Below are 16,465 nucleotides of genomic sequence, written 5' to 3' on the forward strand. Positions count from 1 at the left end.
GTTTGCTACCTCCAGGCTCAAACCCTAGCTAAGACAGTTGGCCATTACCCATGGAACATATAAAGTCCTTCCAAAATTTTTAAATTATAAAGTCAACCAAAAATGTACCAGAATGGCCCCTTCATAAGAACTGAGGATGCCTGGAGGGTTACGTAAGCAAGGCTCATTCTGTTCAATTTAGGGAAGAGAACCCATGCTTCCATCTGAGTGGAAAGGATGCCAGTAGCAGGCATACTCCTTTCATGTAGTCATTCAACAAATGTTTGTTGAGAGCCTACTATGTGCAAATGGACTACGCACTTAAAACGCGTTTCACAGAACCGTTCTATGAAGTCCATCCCTACTCAGCCCCCAGCCCCCAGCCCTTCAGAACTCTCCAGACAGGCCCTCTTGCTCCGCCCACTGCGCAGGCGTAGAAGCTACCTAACCCCTCCAGAAGTCTCTGCGCGTGCGTGCGCACGTGCCCACGTGCCTTCCAAGTACCACTTTGTTCCTGAAGTTTCCTAGGAAGGAGGTGCGAGCAGTTTTGTTTCGCAGTGAAGATTTAGATTCTGAGGAACTGACTGGACAGACAAGGCTGCCTAAGGTTTGTGGGGAATGTGGTGGCGAGGCGGTTTAGAAGCTGGCAAGGTTCTTGGTGAATTAGAAAAGGAAAGAATGTTAATTATCACGAAGCTCAGGGCTTTTTTTTCTAAAAGATTTTTTTTTTTTTTAAGATTTTATTTGAGAGAGAGAAAATGAGAGAGCACGAGAGGGAAGGGGGTCAGGTGGAGAAGCAGACTCCCTGCTGAGCAGGGAGCCCGACGTGAGACTCGATTCCGGGACTCCGGGATCATGACCTGAGCCGAAGGCAGTCGCTTAACCAACTGAGCCACCCAGGCGCCCGAAAAAGATTTTTATTTTTTTAAGTCATCTCTACACTCAAGGTGGGGCTTGAATTTACAACCCCAAGATCGAGTCACAGGCCCCACCCACTAAGCCAGCCAGGTGCCCTGAAGTTCAGAGATTCGGGCTTGGGCGGCCTGGTACTGAGTGTAAAGTACTAGCTTCCCTCAGATGAGCTACTAACACGCTCGCGCCCTCTTTGCTCCTGTGAAGAGAGCCACTGAGGTAGCTCAGCGCCTCCCTTAGCAGGTGGAGAAGATGAGGCACTGGGGGGGGGGGAGGGAGGAACTCTATAGCTTGGGCGTGGCCAGGATTCCGGCCCCCTCGATTCTCGGTCCCAGAAGATGGAAGGGAGCAGTGCGAATCCTGCGTGCCTCAGCGCGGAGCCGGGCGCGTCAAGCGTTCCCTTAGCCTTCGTTTTGGGCCTCGGCCCCCCGGCCAGGTGCACTTTCGCGGGGGCGGGACGGGACCGCTCTCGGAGGCGGGGCTTCGCCGGGGCCGCCGCCCACTCCGTCCGCAACTTCGCACCCACGCACGACCCAGCGACTCTCGAGCTTGGCAGCGGGGAACGCCGAACGCAGCCCGGGTGACTGCTGTTCTGGCGCCGCCGCGAGGCGCTGAACCGCCCGGGCCACCCGGGCCCTCCGCGAGCCGCTTCGCGGCGGAGCAGAGCCCGCGCTCGGACGATGCCCGCCGGTGCCGGCCGCCCGCTGTCTCGCTGCAGGAGCCGGTGGACGTGGGGGCGCTCGGGTAGGCGAGGGCGGCTCGGGAGGCGGGCGTGCAGGGTGAGCCCGAGGTGAGCATCCCCCGACGGCCGACCGGCCTGGCGGGCGGGCAGCCCTACGCGCCCGGAGAGGCGGCCGCCGCGTGTCCGTGGCGCTTTGGCGGTTGTAAGGGCTGAGCGGAGGTTTTGCGAGACTGCTTCGCCTTGATAGTTCTTGACTTCTTGGTTCATCTCTTTGAACATACTGAAACTTCTCGGGTCCCACAGTGGTGTGGGTGCAGAAAAAGTCTCCTGACCGTCAGGTAGTTGAGTATGAGCCACTACCTAAGCCCATTCCTACTCAGATGTTTTAAGACAATTTCCATCATTTCCACTGAAGATTGAATTTATTTGGAATGCTCAGCTTCAGGTAGGTACGCGGCCGCTCTGGTGGCCGGGTGGAAAACACTGTTGAGTCATGATGTTACAGAAAGTGGAAAGGTCGAGGGTTATTGGTAACTCCAAGGCTTTAAAAGAGAACACAGTTCCCTTCAAGTTTGGAGTAAGTCAGAGGGGGAGACGAACCAGGAGAGATGATGGACTCTGAAAAACAAACAGGTTTCTAGAGGGGAGGAGGGTAGGGGGATGGGTTAGCCTGGTGATGGGTATTAAAGAGGGCACATTCTGCGTGGAGCACTGGGTGTTATGAACAAACAATGAATCATGGAACACTACATCAAAACAAATGATGTAATGTATGGTGATTAACATAACAATAAAAAATTTAAAAAATCGTGGGCTCCAAGTGCAAAGTAAAGGACCCCAACACCGTAAGTGCATTGTTTGCCTTTTCGGGTGAGAGCTGAATGTGGGACTATTCCGAAGTATAAAGTGGAAGTAACACAAAATTATAATTCGCTTAAGTTTTTAAATTTGCTGTTTGACAATTGTGTTAAGTGTGTATGTGTAGAGGGAATAGAAATGGTACAAGCTTTTAAAAAAGGGTCATTGAATTCACATTTTAAAAATAGTTAATTTTATTAGTCTAAAAAGGCCTTAGGCTGCATTCAAAATATGTCGTTTTGGAAAGGACGGTACATTTTAACATTAGAGGCCAAGCGTACTGGAGGAGTGAAATCATTATTTATAGATATTTTCAGGGTTCTGTCATTGCTCATTTTGTTAAAAGCTTCTAATTTAAACAGAAACTCACCCAAACTGTCTTTATATCTTATTGCCCAGATATTTTAAAATCTGAACCTAATCAAAAAGATGTCAAAATTCTGGAGACAGTGCCTAAGTGTATTAAACAGTCATGCACATTTTCTTTTTAAATTTTTGTTGAAAAATTCGGGGCCCCTGACTGGCTCAGTTAGAGAAGCATCTGACTCTTGATCTCAGGGTCATGAATTTGAGCCCCATGTTGGGTGTAGAGATTACTTACATAAAACTTTAAAACACCGAATGAAGAAATCCTATGACTAGGGAAAAATTGGAATTCTTTTTAGAGGTGAGCTGTTAACCAGCATGAAAAATAATATAACTTTTATTTACATTTTCTGAAATTTTAATTCTAATGGCTAGTGATAATTTTAATTTTAGTATGTCTCTCAGCCATATTTTTATAGTTTAATACATTAAAAATGTTCTATTATTTTGCAGTATGTACATATGAGATCATTACGTTATACACCTGAAACTAGTAAAATGTTATATGTTGTTTATATTTAAATTTTTTTAACATCTTTTTTTTTAAAGATTTTTATTTATTTATTGAGAGAGAGAGAGAATGGTAGAGAGAGAGCATGAGATGGAGGAAGGTCAGAGGGAGAAGCAGACTCCCTGCTGAGCAGGGAGCCTGATGCGGGACTCGATCCTGGGACCCCAGGATCATGACCTGAGCCGAAGGCAGTCGCTTAACCAACTGAGCCACCCAGGCACCCTATATTTAAATTTTTTGAATGTTTTGTACAACCAGTAAAATATAGTATTTTTATTAATAAAATATATCATGGTTCTTTACTCAATTGCAAGTGACTTGAGGATTACTTTCTCTCTGAGTACATCAACTACTAGGGCACTTTTATAAAGTTATTTTTTATTATATTGAAGGATGATACACTGTACTTGCATTGCAGAATTTTTAAATTAGAGAAAACAATCACCGTTTTCATAATACCTGAAGATTAATTTTAGAAAATTGGCAATTATGTTTTTTTAAATATTTTTTTAAGATTTTATTTATTTATTCATGAGAGACAGAGGGAGGGGGAGAGAGAGAGAGAGAGAAGCAGAGGGAGAAGCAGGCTCCCAGGGAGCAGGGAGCCCGATGCGGGACTCGATCCCAGGACCCCAGGATCATGACCTGAGCCAAAGGCAGATAGATGCTTAACCATCTGAGCCACCCAGGCGCCCCGGCAATTATGTTTTCTGATAGATGTGTTATTTTGGTCTGCTTTTGCTGTGTTCCTGTTTTTTCTCTCATTTATTTCTAAAGACTTTTGCTTTCACCAAGGAGGATTTAGGGGATTTGAAGTGCCTGCATGTTATCCTGTTAGATGTGATGGAATCTGATGAACTGCAAACTGTGAATGTGTTGCACAGTTGGGATTAGTTTTCCTTTAACTCTTACCTTTTTTCTATTAATATTTGTTACTTATTTTTATCAAAAAGGAACTTTTTTGTTTAACAAATACTTCCAGAATACCAGTGTTTTAGTCATTGATTTTTTTGTGTTTATAAGTGATAGGCTGATTGGTTTTTACTTTGTAATACTTTCAGTTTTATAAGGTTAGTCCAGGTGTATGCTTAGATTGTTAGAAATTAACTTTTTAGGAATAGCTCTTTTACAAGGTGAAGTAAAGTTGCATAGCAAGCTTAGCAAACTTCAGAAAATTTTAAACTCCTATATAGAATAAATTTGATGATTGCTTTAATGAGCAATTTTGCCTGTTAAGATGGTCCCTGAAGTCTGGTAGCAACTCTATATCCTTGGAATGTATAATCCACATAATGCAAAGCCTTTGTAATTATTGCTGTTTGAAACTAATGATAGTTGCTCCTGAGAGTCTGTCTTCAATTACAACAGCTGAGACTTTGGCAAAGCTGCAGCTACTGCTTTCACTGGTATGGCTGTGGATATATGTGAACAATTAAATCCTTATCAGAACATAATTTTCGTATTGGAGGTCTTTGGTAGTGCTTATTAGATGCTAGGTATATAAAAATATTTTGATTTTTAGTTTTTTCTGACAAGTTTTTTAAGCTACTGTAACTCAACGAGGATTTGGAGGACAGTATTGCATAGAGAAAATCACTGTTGTACCTAGTTTGTCAGGATACAGTTGTGAAACCTGCGCACACACGTCAAGGGGAGAAATACTTTTTGCCAGTGAAGGTAAAACTTAATTTCTTTTTCACTTTTATAAGCATAAGCTTGTTAGCACTGGTACGTTTATAGGTAGAACAGCGAAACTGCAAAGTGTATGAGTGAGAAAGAGGAGGGAAGAGGAGGGGAATGAGTGAATGGCATTTTTTTTTATATTAAATCAGCAGGGACCATTGTAATCCTCTTGTCTAGAGGTTCTTAGGATACGTGGACTTCAGCGGTTACTTGAAGCCCCTGATTGTTTGCAAAAAATGTGTGGATTGTGTTAATTTTTGCTGAGGTGAACACATGTGGCTTCATCAGACTCTAAAAGGTGTGAGTCCCTCTCCCTCAAAACAGATTTAGTAGTAATAAACTTGAGGTGGTTCTACAGGAACACATTACCAATTTTATAAGCTGAAATAGCTAGATATTAGCATAACTAGGACTCAAACTTAAATTTTTGACTGTCAATCCTTTGCTGCTTTCATTAGTGCACAGTTATGGCACCTTGTAATGACCTCTTTTTTGATAGGCCAGTCTTCGGTACTGTGTGGCTTACAAGTAAAGCTTTTAGAGAGACATGTCATGTAAGCATTTTAATGACAGGTCTTAACAGGAACTATGAGCAAAAAATGGATTATATGTAAAGGAAGATATGAACAAATATTTCCTAATATAAATAGATGAAAACATTGCCACAGTTTTGTGCCAATATTTTAAAAGAACAAATCCAAAAGGGAAAAAACTTTTATACAATCAAATTCTTTGTTAGAATTACATATTGTAATAGTGGTCAGGGAAGTCCGTAAGCCCTTGACCTTGGGTTTATACTTTTTTTTTTAAGTTTCTATTCAAATTCCAGTTACTAAAACAATGCAACACCAGTTTCAGGTGTACAACATAGTGATTCAGCACCTCCACACAACACCCAGTGCCCACCACAGCAATCCCCATCACCCATTTCCCGCTCCCCACCAATTTCCTCTCCACAGCCAAGAGTCTATTTCTTGGTCTGCCACCCTTCCCCTTGACCCCCTTGCTTGTCTGTTCTATCTCCTAATTTCCACATGTGAGTGAAACTGCACAGCATCGTCCCTCTCCAGCTGACCCACCCTGCCCAGCAGAACACTCTCCAGGTTTATATATCCTTTATATTCTGTGGGGTTTATTGTATATGATGACATATTTAGGCAAGGAATAGGAAGCAACTTCAGCAAATAGCAAAAGGACAGATTTTAAAGAAAAGTTCCACAAATCCCTCTTTCTTTCTCAAAAACCCAACCTTTTGTTTTTGCATTTGTCTTTCAAGCCCATTTCAATCAGCTAAACCTAGTATTGTATTTTTTCCAGGTTTATTATGTGACTGCCCATCTGAGGTATTTAGCAAATACAAATACATGCACTTTATATATTTTTGTTCTCTCTTAAAGCTAAAAAGAGAATAGGGCTTCACAGGTCAATAAAAAACTACTTGAATAAAGGATGAATGTTAGATGATTAACATTAAACTCTAAGAATTTAAAAATTATATCTCCTTACGTAATTAAACACGCACTAATAATAATAGCCAACACTCAGCACTTTGTCGTTAGTGTCGTATGTATTGTACATATTAATTTAGTTAATCATACAGCAGGAGAGTATTGATTGAATTAACTTGAGTAGATATTTGTTAATGTTCCTATTTTTAATATATAAAGAAACTGAAGCACAGAGAGATTAGATCACTAGCCTGGAGTTGCACAGTTAGAAAGGGGCAGAACAGGATTTGGAACTAGTTGATCTGGTTTTACCAAACTGCCATCAAAAATATTTATCTCTGATCTATGGCATGAATGAGTCAAATAATTTTCTTTTAAAAACCATTTATCTGAACCACTTATACTTAATTTTTTTAGGAAAATTAATTGCAAATTTTCTGAGTCTGAAAAACTAATGGCAGATTGTTCTGTTTTGTTCACCTTATATTTATAGACTATCTAAAAGTGGTACTAAAATTTTTAGTCTAACAGAAGACTAGCATAAGAAAAGCCAAGAAAAATAATCTTAGTTCATTTCTCTACCTAGAGTGCTATAATCAGTGTTCTAGTTAGTTTGCTTCTAGAGACTCGATAATACTCAAGTTTTGACTACAAGTTCCTTTGAAGTCTACAGACTACTTGGTATAGTCCCCACCAGGTTTATGTCAGTTTTTTTTTTTAAGAGAGGGAAGCAGAGAGAGAAAGGCAGGTGGGAGGGCGGCGGGGGAGGGGTGTGTGAGGAGGGAGAGAGAGTATCTTAAGTAAGCTCCGTGCCCAGTGTGGAGCCTGAGGCGGAGCTCGATGCAGGACTCCATTTCAAGTCCTCGAGATCATGACCTGAGCAGATTTCAAGAGTCAGATGCTTAACCCACTGAACTACACAGGTGCCCCTTAGTGCATTATTAAACTGCTTCTATGGAATTTTTGGAAAAGTCTGCTTGTTAGTACAGTCAGGTAGAATCTTAAAATGAATATGATGTTAGAAATTGACAAATTATTTTAAAGTCTATTCTTGATAAGAATATTAGCAAGGATGCACATTATTATTGCCAGTTGTTATCTTCTCAAATTTAACTTAAATACGAAAAAAGGAACTTTTAAATGCACACCCTGATTCTTGTATTAGGATATACAATTAGATAAATTTATTTAGGATTATAATTGCATATTAGTGTGTTTTGGGTATGACTCCATTACAGATATGCGTGATCCAATATTAAATAGTTACTCTTTTAAAAAAAATATTTTACCTTATCTTTCTGGCCTCAGCCATGCATTTCCTGGAATAGATGACTAATGATTGGTGGCTACATTTTCTATACAAGATGTGTAGAAAGGAAACTGCTATTGAATTCTTTGGACCAACACAGAAAGATAACTTAGTATTTTAAAATGAACACCTTGAATAGCAAGAATGATTCAGTGCACCATTCACTGACATTAAAGGGCAATCTGAGGAATACTGTTGGTTTTTAATTAGAAAACATCCAGTGCAAGAGGAAAAGTTGATTCGGTGTTGGTCAATCCTAGTGAGAAATTTATCAAACAATGTTTCATGTATAATCTGTATACATTAATAAGAATGAATTTTGTGGGTTTTTAGATAAGACTAATTTTAGAGATTACTTTGTTGTTGGAGAATATAACTGATAAATTTTCTACAAGGGTTAAATGAGCTCTTTATTCTTTCTCTTTCAAGAGTTTCAGGGGGTTAATTCCCTTGAAAATTGTATGTCATTATCTTTAATAATCTGATTATTTCTTTGTATTTCCCTAAAGTCTTTTTAAAAATCTCATAGTGGTAATAGATTAGCTACTAATCTTATTCCTGTGCTTTTACAACAATTCCCTAACTCCTTTTGTATGTAATTTTCTCCTACATAGAGAATAAGCTCAGTTTGGAATTCGATTCATTGATCTATTCTTCATCTTTCCCAGCCTGGTAGCATAATTAACATCCATATTTTACATCCTTCTGGCAATACATCTGATTTCCAGGCTATCGTTTCTCTGTTTATATTTGCATAGGGAGGAAAGAAGTGGCTTTAGGCTGGCAAGGTGGTGACTTTCTTGATACTTCATTTGCTTTTCACTAGTTTTCAATACATTAACTTGGAGGAAGGCATTGTTTGTATTTAACAATTGGGCTCACTAAGTAGTAGTAATCTTTCAGTGTGTTCATCTATAAATTATAAAACAGGTTGGTGCATAGGAGAAGGATAGGTAATCCAGGGTTTCCTCCATGCTGTACAATGGGGTGCAAATGATCCTTTGCTAGTTTACTTCATGGTAGAGTAGTTCTGTTTTGCTGTAGCCAGTCAGAACTTGGGCACTTGAGAAGGTTGAAGGAAGAGCTGGGACTGGAGGATTGAGTTAGTAAGAGTTGAACTGTTTTCTCACCTTTCTGTGTGGCCAGGATGACCCTGGGCCTCTTTGTGGAACCTGATCTATTTTTACCAAAGCTCCTAAACTCCAAAGGGAAAGAAACCAGGGAGTCCTAAATCCTTGGGGGCCCCTTAACTTTAATTATTGCCCTGATGGAAGGCAGCTGGACTAGAAGTACTCTTTCCCATAGCCTAGGCTCTTGGGATAGTCTTTTAAAACAATATAAATTACTTTTAACTTTACTCTCATTTGACTATGTGTAATTAAATAGATACAGGATCCTTCTTGGGCCCTGAAGGGAGAGCCTTCTCCAAATTTTTAGAGAAATCCATTCATACAGTATAGGACATTAAAACAAAATTTAGGAGTTCTGAGTCACAACATAATCATGGAAATGTCTGAGTACTAGCTTTTGCTTCTAGTTTAGGAAACCCCTCGTACTGGAGGTTGGTTGAGGCAACATAGACAACTGAACATGGGTTGTGATAAAATAGTTAAACCACATAGTTTAAAAGATAATCCCTCTGTTCCCTACTCTCTTTGCTGTCATGACAACAGACTAAATCTCAGCAACAAATGTACATAAAAAGGGCATGAGAAATGAACTGGTAATTCTTAGACCTTTTTTTCCTGGAGTGCCCAGATTTTATGATGCCCGATAATCTGGATTGGTGGTTATCAAAATGTGGTCCCTGGACCATCAGCATCATCTGGGAATTTATTAGAAAAAAAATTCTTGGGCTTCTGCTCAGACATACTGAATCAGAAAATCTGGAGGGTGGGACCCAGTAATCTGTGTTTTAATAAGCCCTCCAGGTGATTCTGATACATGTCAAAGTTTGAGAACCACTAATCCTAGATCATCAGGGATGGACCATATGTTTTTTTGCTTTGCTAGTCTGTTGCTTCAGTGTACATACAATTATTACTTATGTGGTATTACTGGTTATGTGTACACCAGGAATAGGCAATTATGTTGTTAATTACATTGTGTTATGTTGAATGGTACCCAAATTAAAATTGTTGGAGTTCTTTTTACTTCCTTGTCTTTTCTTCTTGCTGAGTACCTGGAACAGTGTAGCTTCTTGATGAATACTTGTTAAATGAACCAATTGCCTGCCTTCCTTCCCACCCCAAAAGAGGAAAACCACATTCTTGTTTTCATTTCTTTTGAATTCTTCCTTTGAGGGAACATTAATACTGAAAGTGGTTTGGGCGCCTGGGTGGCTCAATCAGTTAAGCATCTGCCTTCTGGTCGGGTCATGATCCTGGGGTCCTGGGATCAAGCCCCACATTGGGCTCCCTGCTCAGGGGGAGCCTGCTTCTCCCTCTCCCACTCCCTCTGCTTGTGCTTGCTCTCTCTCTCTGTTAAAATAAATAAATCTTTAAAAAAAAAAAAAAGACTGAAAATGGTTTCCACTTAAGGACATTTCTTTTTCCTAATAATGACACTGGTTGAAAGATATTATTAATACTAAAAATGCAAAAGAAGGGAAAAAAAAGAAACCGTTCTTATGTAGCTGATTGGACGCTTTCCTCAGATCTACCAGATCTCAAACCTAGCTTACATCAGAATCACCTGGAGAACTTGTCAGATCACAGATTGCTGGGCCTAATTCTTAGAGGCTTTTTTTTTTTTAAGATTTTATTTGAGAGAGAGAGAGAGAGCGCATGAGCAGGGGAGGGGCAGAGGGAGATGGACAAACCGACTCCACCCTGAGCAGGGAGCCCAACGCGGGGCTCCATCCCAGAACCCTGAGATCATGACCTAAGCCAAAGACAGACACTTAACCGACTGAGCCACCCAGGCACTCCTAGAGTTTCTGATTCAATAAGTCTAGATTGGGCCAGAAGATTTGCAAAGCCAACAAGTTCCCAAGTGATAGGGATGCTGCTGTCCCGGGACCACAATCTGAGAAGCACTGCCCTTGGTTAACTGAGACCAGAAATATAGGTAATTTCCTGAATGTGAATGTTAGTTCCTGGTGCTTGTGTAGCCAGTGATCTATAATTGGAAAGTATAATATATAACTGGGTAACAAACTTAATGATATTTTTTAGAGGTATCTGTTAAAATCTTTTTCAACACAAGACTTTTTTCAGACTTCTTTAAAAACTGATTCAAAACTCAGCCACTTAACTAATTGAATTTGAGAGGAATAGATTCTTTACCCAAAACTTGCCACACTGATCATTTCTCTGCTTCTTTTCACCTCAAGCTTCGCTGAGTTTAGCTAAGCTACTCCATGGTATTGCTGCCTCAGCAATCATTTTGTTTGGCCAGGCAGCTTTTGGTGACCTTAAAATGACACTAGCCCCCTCATGCAAATGCATGCCCTAGATATTAGCCCTCAGAGTCACAAGCAAATGGAAGTTTCTGAAATGACTTCCCCAGCAGCCCTTTGAATCAGCAGTCTCTCCTGTCTCCCATTGCCTTTCCCGTAAGCACACTTAGTAAGACCCCAGCATAGTTTAGCAAAATTCTGCTCTTTTGGTTTGAGTTGAACAATCCAGCTTAGCCCAGGAACCCCAAAACACTCCACTCATAGACCCTAATAAAGGCATGTGCCCAGGTCTTGCCTCTCTGTTTGCATTCTGCCTTGATCTCCCCCTGTGGTCCCTTGAGGCATGTCAGGTACTTCTTCCAGGACCTGTAAGAAATTTCTCTTCAGTTCCTCTTGTGGTCTGTTGTTGAACCTTGGCTCACCATTCCAACATTCCGTGCTCCACCTAACAAGTGTTAATTTGACAAATTCATAGCAAGCTTACTTAATTTCCAATATAATTTTAATTATACATGTTGCTTGTTTATCTTTTTAAGTTGATCTGCTTCTGTATTTTCTGTACTTAAATACAAGTTCTTAAAGAATGGGAAAGCTGACATTTCTTGTGGATTTTTTTCCTCACAACAGTTTTGAGATTTGACTCCTTGTCACTTCAATTCTTACATATAATACATTCTTAGCATCTCCTAAAACATTAAAATGAGGTGAAACTGAGGCTTCCCCCCAACTCTTTTATAAGCCTTTTTTTATTGCTAAATGGATAGTTCTAAAGAAAATCTGAAATATATCAGTGAATATAGAACTCTCATGTTTGATAGAAACTTTAGTTGAATATTTTCAACCATACCCATACAAACATGTACATTCCTCTGCAGATTAAATTCAGAGTTACCGTACTCAGTAGGTTCTAGTAGAGAAAGGTCTAGAAGACAGTTTTTTTCTTTTAATGGAATGTCTCCCATGAATTTATGGAAGGGCTTACCAAATCAGTACCTTCTTCGTTAAATCTGTAGTTAGTGTTGCTCTGTAATTTCAGTGTCCCTGTAGCCAGTATTTCTCCCTATTTTCAGGGGTTTGCCACTGTTTTGCCATTTCTGAAAGTCTGAAACAGCTCTGTGCAAGTGTTTTTGTGTTACTATCCTTTCTTGAGCGACTTTCATGATCAAATTTTAAAAAAAGTATTGGTAACTTTTACATCCTTATAAATATTTGTTTTTTATACACGCCAGTTGTGTTAATTTACAAGTTTATTTCAGATTATTATTAATGTACTGACTTAAAAAGTATCCTTTAACTTACTACAATTACAGTAGACATGGAAATGCCACAAATCATCAATTTCCAAATGTACATATTATCCATATAATTATTACTAAATATTTCATACCATTATTGATATTCTTGTGTGAATGCCAGCTCTCATCATGGGAATTTGTGAGTGATAGACCATCACTATTAAATTCTCAGAGCTTTCAGTTTCTAAGGCGCCTGGGTGGCTCAGGCGGTTAAGCTCTACCTTTGGCTCGGATCGAGCCTGAGTCAGGCTCCCTGCTCTGGGAGCCGCCTTCTCCCTCTCCATCTCCCTGCTACTCCCCCTATTTGTGTTCACTCTCTCTGTCAAATAAATACATAAAATCTTTTTTAAAAAAGAATTTTTAGTTTCCAAATTATCTGGCATTATATTTTCATATCAGTCTCTTTGTTACCTTGATTATACTTAGCCCTGATTGTTTCTTTATATTCTCTACTTTTATTCCTTTGGGTCTCTTTGGCAATGACAGTTCATTAAAGCACTTGACTTAAAACATAGGCAAAATAATCAGTAAAGGGTAACATGTTCTTTTGTTTTTACAGAGTTTTAAAATGGGTAGTAGTAACATTTTCTTTTCAAAAGTATATCTCCAATGTCTATTTTAAATACCTTTTTCAGGGCACCTGGGTGGCTCTGTTGGTTAAGTATCTGCCTTCGGCTCAGGTCATGATCTTGGGGTCCTGGGATCCGGGCTCCCTGCTCAGTGGGGAGTCTGCTTCTCCCTCTCCCTTTGCCCCCCCACTTGTGCATGCACTCTGTCTCTTAAATAAATAAAATCTTTAAAAATAATATATTTTTAATTTTCTTGAATGCTTAACTTGGAGAAAAGAAGAACTCTAGAATTTAGAGTCAGTCCAAAGTTTTGCTGGATGTTTCACTAATAAAGAAAATACTTTTTCTTAAAGAATGTGTAGCATTTTAATTTTTTAAAAAGATTTTGTATATTTATTTGAGAGAGAGAATGAGCAGGGAGAAAAGAGAAGGAGAAAGAATGCAAGGGTGTGATAGAGAAGGCACTGAGACATGTGGCAAATGAAACAGGACTAAAAGGAAAGCAGAAATCAGGAGGGAAAAAATGGAGAGGACAATAAAGTGCTTATTCTGGAGGGAGCTTCTGACCATAATTCTCTTCATGTCTTCCTTTTTCTTTCTTTGTAGGTATTCCTTTGTCATTTTTCATGTATGGACTGAATCCTGATCATAACTGTATGATGGTAGATTCCATTGAGGAGTGGTAAGTATTTCAAATAATGATTTTACTACTGCTGTTATTTATAATACTGTATTGATTTTTTTCAACTCACTATCAGTAATCTACTTTATAATTGACTTACAAATAATTTGGCCATAAAAAAGATATGTGAGGAATATGTGTATTTTTTCACACATTGGAGGAATACTTTTTAAAGTATCTTTTGCAGTAAATATTTATTGGGTACTTATTTTATGAGGATCTGTGATTGGTGCTGGAGATCGAAAATGGGTAAATTATAGTCCAGTGGAGAACATTGGCCCATAGAAAATTGACTTTAATTTACCATAAGTATTCAATTTTTGAATAATTTAATTGGAAAGTCAGGGCAATATGCAGATAGTGCTTAGAACATTAGTGTTCTTTGAGGTTTGGAATTGCCTTTGAACTAGTACTTAAACAGAATAAGAAACTTAGTTATTTTGGAGCCAGATTTTTTTCACTGCTCCATTTTTAATCAAAAGTGTTATTGTGTGCATGTCTTATTTGTGTTAATAAAACCATAAAACTACAAAAAAAAGTGATATTGTTACATTTGGTCACCCACATATTAATCAGATGGGTTTTAAATTATATTGCTTGATTCTAAAACATCTCAGAGGATGGAAATTAGACCAACTGTTGACGTTAAAAAATAAAAGTGCCGTGCTCGTTTTGGCAGCACATATACTAAAAAATAAAAGTGCCATAATCATAGACAGAAGTACTCTAAGGAAATAAGTTTTTTAAGTAGTTTAAAAGTTAGCAGGGGTCCCCAGGTGGCTCAGTTAAGCATCTGCCTTCAGCTCAGGTCCTGATCTCAGGGTCCTGGGATGGAGTCCTGCATCAGACTTCTCACTCAGTGGGGAGCCTGTTTCTCCCTCTCCCTCTGCAGCTCCCCCTGCTTGTGCTTGCTCTCTGTCAAATAAATAAATAAAAATCTTAAAAAAAAATACTTAAAATAAAAGGAGAGGTATTGAGGCTCTTTAACTTACAAAGCTGTCACACTTTTATGATATCAGCTTGCATACACTGTACTATTTTTTGCATATGCATGTGTGTAAACAAATGTAAAATTGTAAACAAATAGAGCCTGGAAGTGGTAGAGAGAGGGATAGGTATAGGAGGAAGCAAAACATTTTATAGTTTATAATACAGCTTTAAGCCTTACTGAAACACAGATGAGTAAAGCTTAGGAGCACACATTTTTGTCAGTGGCAGAATCAGGACAAGAAACCCATGTCTGCTGTCTTGTATAGAGTCCTTTCTTTACTATATCATAAATACTTGAAAAACATTCTTTTTCAAGCTAATTTCATAAAGACAATTTAGAAGGAAAGTGAGAAGTTGGATTGTTAAGTTGCAGGAGTTTGAACTCTGTAGCTAGGTGAGCCTCAGCTAGTTGTAACTGGGCCTGAGAATTTAAGATGTTTTTCTGTGAATATTTTAACTAATCACTGTGATCAGTTCCAGATTTTTTTTGCATTTGGGGAAAAAATTGCTTGTTCAATCTTAGCAAGGCCTTCAAAACAAATCTGAGAGCTTCTCTTAATTTTTATTTGATAATTCTCAGATTTTTATTTGTTAACATTTCATAATATATTTATTACATTCACCCCCAGGTAGTAAGATTTTATTCTACCCTAGTAATCCAAATTAGTATAATTTTACTATAAATCTCCAGGAGTATAGATAAATACTGCATTCTATGTATGACATTTTCTTTTGATACGGCACATCTTTCTAGAGAAGTGGTTGATATGCGCACTGTTTTTCAGAAGCTCACAGGTTCTTCTTGCCTAAATCTTCTAAACCTCAGTAAAACAAGCATCAACAGAGTAGACCTATTCTCTTGGGAATTATGTTGGATTTTTTTCTTTTTTCTTTCCTTTTTTTTTTTTTTTTAAATCTTGTTACTTGCTGTAGTGAGTCCATGTAGCTACTGGAATTACTGTGTAGTTATTATAAACCCTTCTCTGTGATTCACAGTAATGGCCTCAAGGGAAGTAGGACTCAACAGATGGCTCATCTTTTCCAAAAGGATTTGCAAATCTCCACATGGTGCTCTTTCTAAAAGATTCTGAAATTTGGCAGTGGCAGAATAAACAAGATGATCAGAAAAGAAATAAGATAGTCCTAATGTCCATCTTAAATAAAATTAAAAGTATAATAAAACTACTTGAGCTTCCTTTGTTAAAGTTTTCCATTAATTTTATATGAAGAAGATGGAGATGATCTAGAAACGTCTTTTGTTTAATAATTTCTACCTTTTGTGTGTAAGACTTAGGGGCAGGTTTGTTTGTTTTTTTTAAATTTACTTAAGCAATCTCTACACCCAAGATGGGGCTCAAACTCATGACCCAAGATCTAGAGCCGCATGTTCCACCCACTGAGCCAGCCAGGTGCCCCTAAGGGGCAGTTTAAAAAAAAAAAAGCAACTTGTGATTATCATTTTTCTCCATTTAGGCATTCCCAATGCCCCTCTCTCCTCCTAAGCCAAACCTCAAGAACTTGAAAGAGTTAAGGATAGAATTTCCTGAGTCACTACGGTGATGAAATTGAACTTTCTTTAAATGTATGTGTTCACGAAGTGTATGGGCACCTGGGTGGCTCAGTCGGTTGGGCATCCTACTCTTGGTTTAGGCTCAGGTCAACGGTCTTGGGGTTGCGGGATCGAGCCCTACATCAGAATCCATGCTGATTGTGGAGCCTGCTTAGGTTTCTCTCTCTCCCTCTTCCTCGCCACCCCCAAACTCATGCCTGCTGTCTCTCAA

General features: G+C 39.1%; 1 protein-coding gene across 4 annotated transcripts in view; it reads left to right on the forward strand.

The window, feature by feature from the left end:
* The first annotated feature begins 503 nt into the window (after positions 1–503).
* Positions 504–16,465, forward strand: part of TEX15 (testis expressed 15, meiosis and synapsis associated) — a 91,314-nt gene continuing 75,352 nt past the window's right edge. Inside the window, exons 1-2 of one of the 4 annotated variants that reach the window (XM_027600420.2) lie at positions 504–586; positions 13,619–13,694. The gene's annotated coding sequence lies outside the window, so the exon portion shown is untranslated. The other 3 variants (XM_027600422.2, XM_027600423.2, XM_027600421.2) reach the window with 3 other exon arrangements.

This window comes from Zalophus californianus, chromosome 2 (assembly GCF_009762305.2).
Source record: "Zalophus californianus isolate mZalCal1 chromosome 2, mZalCal1.pri.v2, whole genome shotgun sequence".
NCBI classification, from domain to species: domain Eukaryota; kingdom Metazoa; phylum Chordata; class Mammalia; order Carnivora; family Otariidae; genus Zalophus; species Zalophus californianus.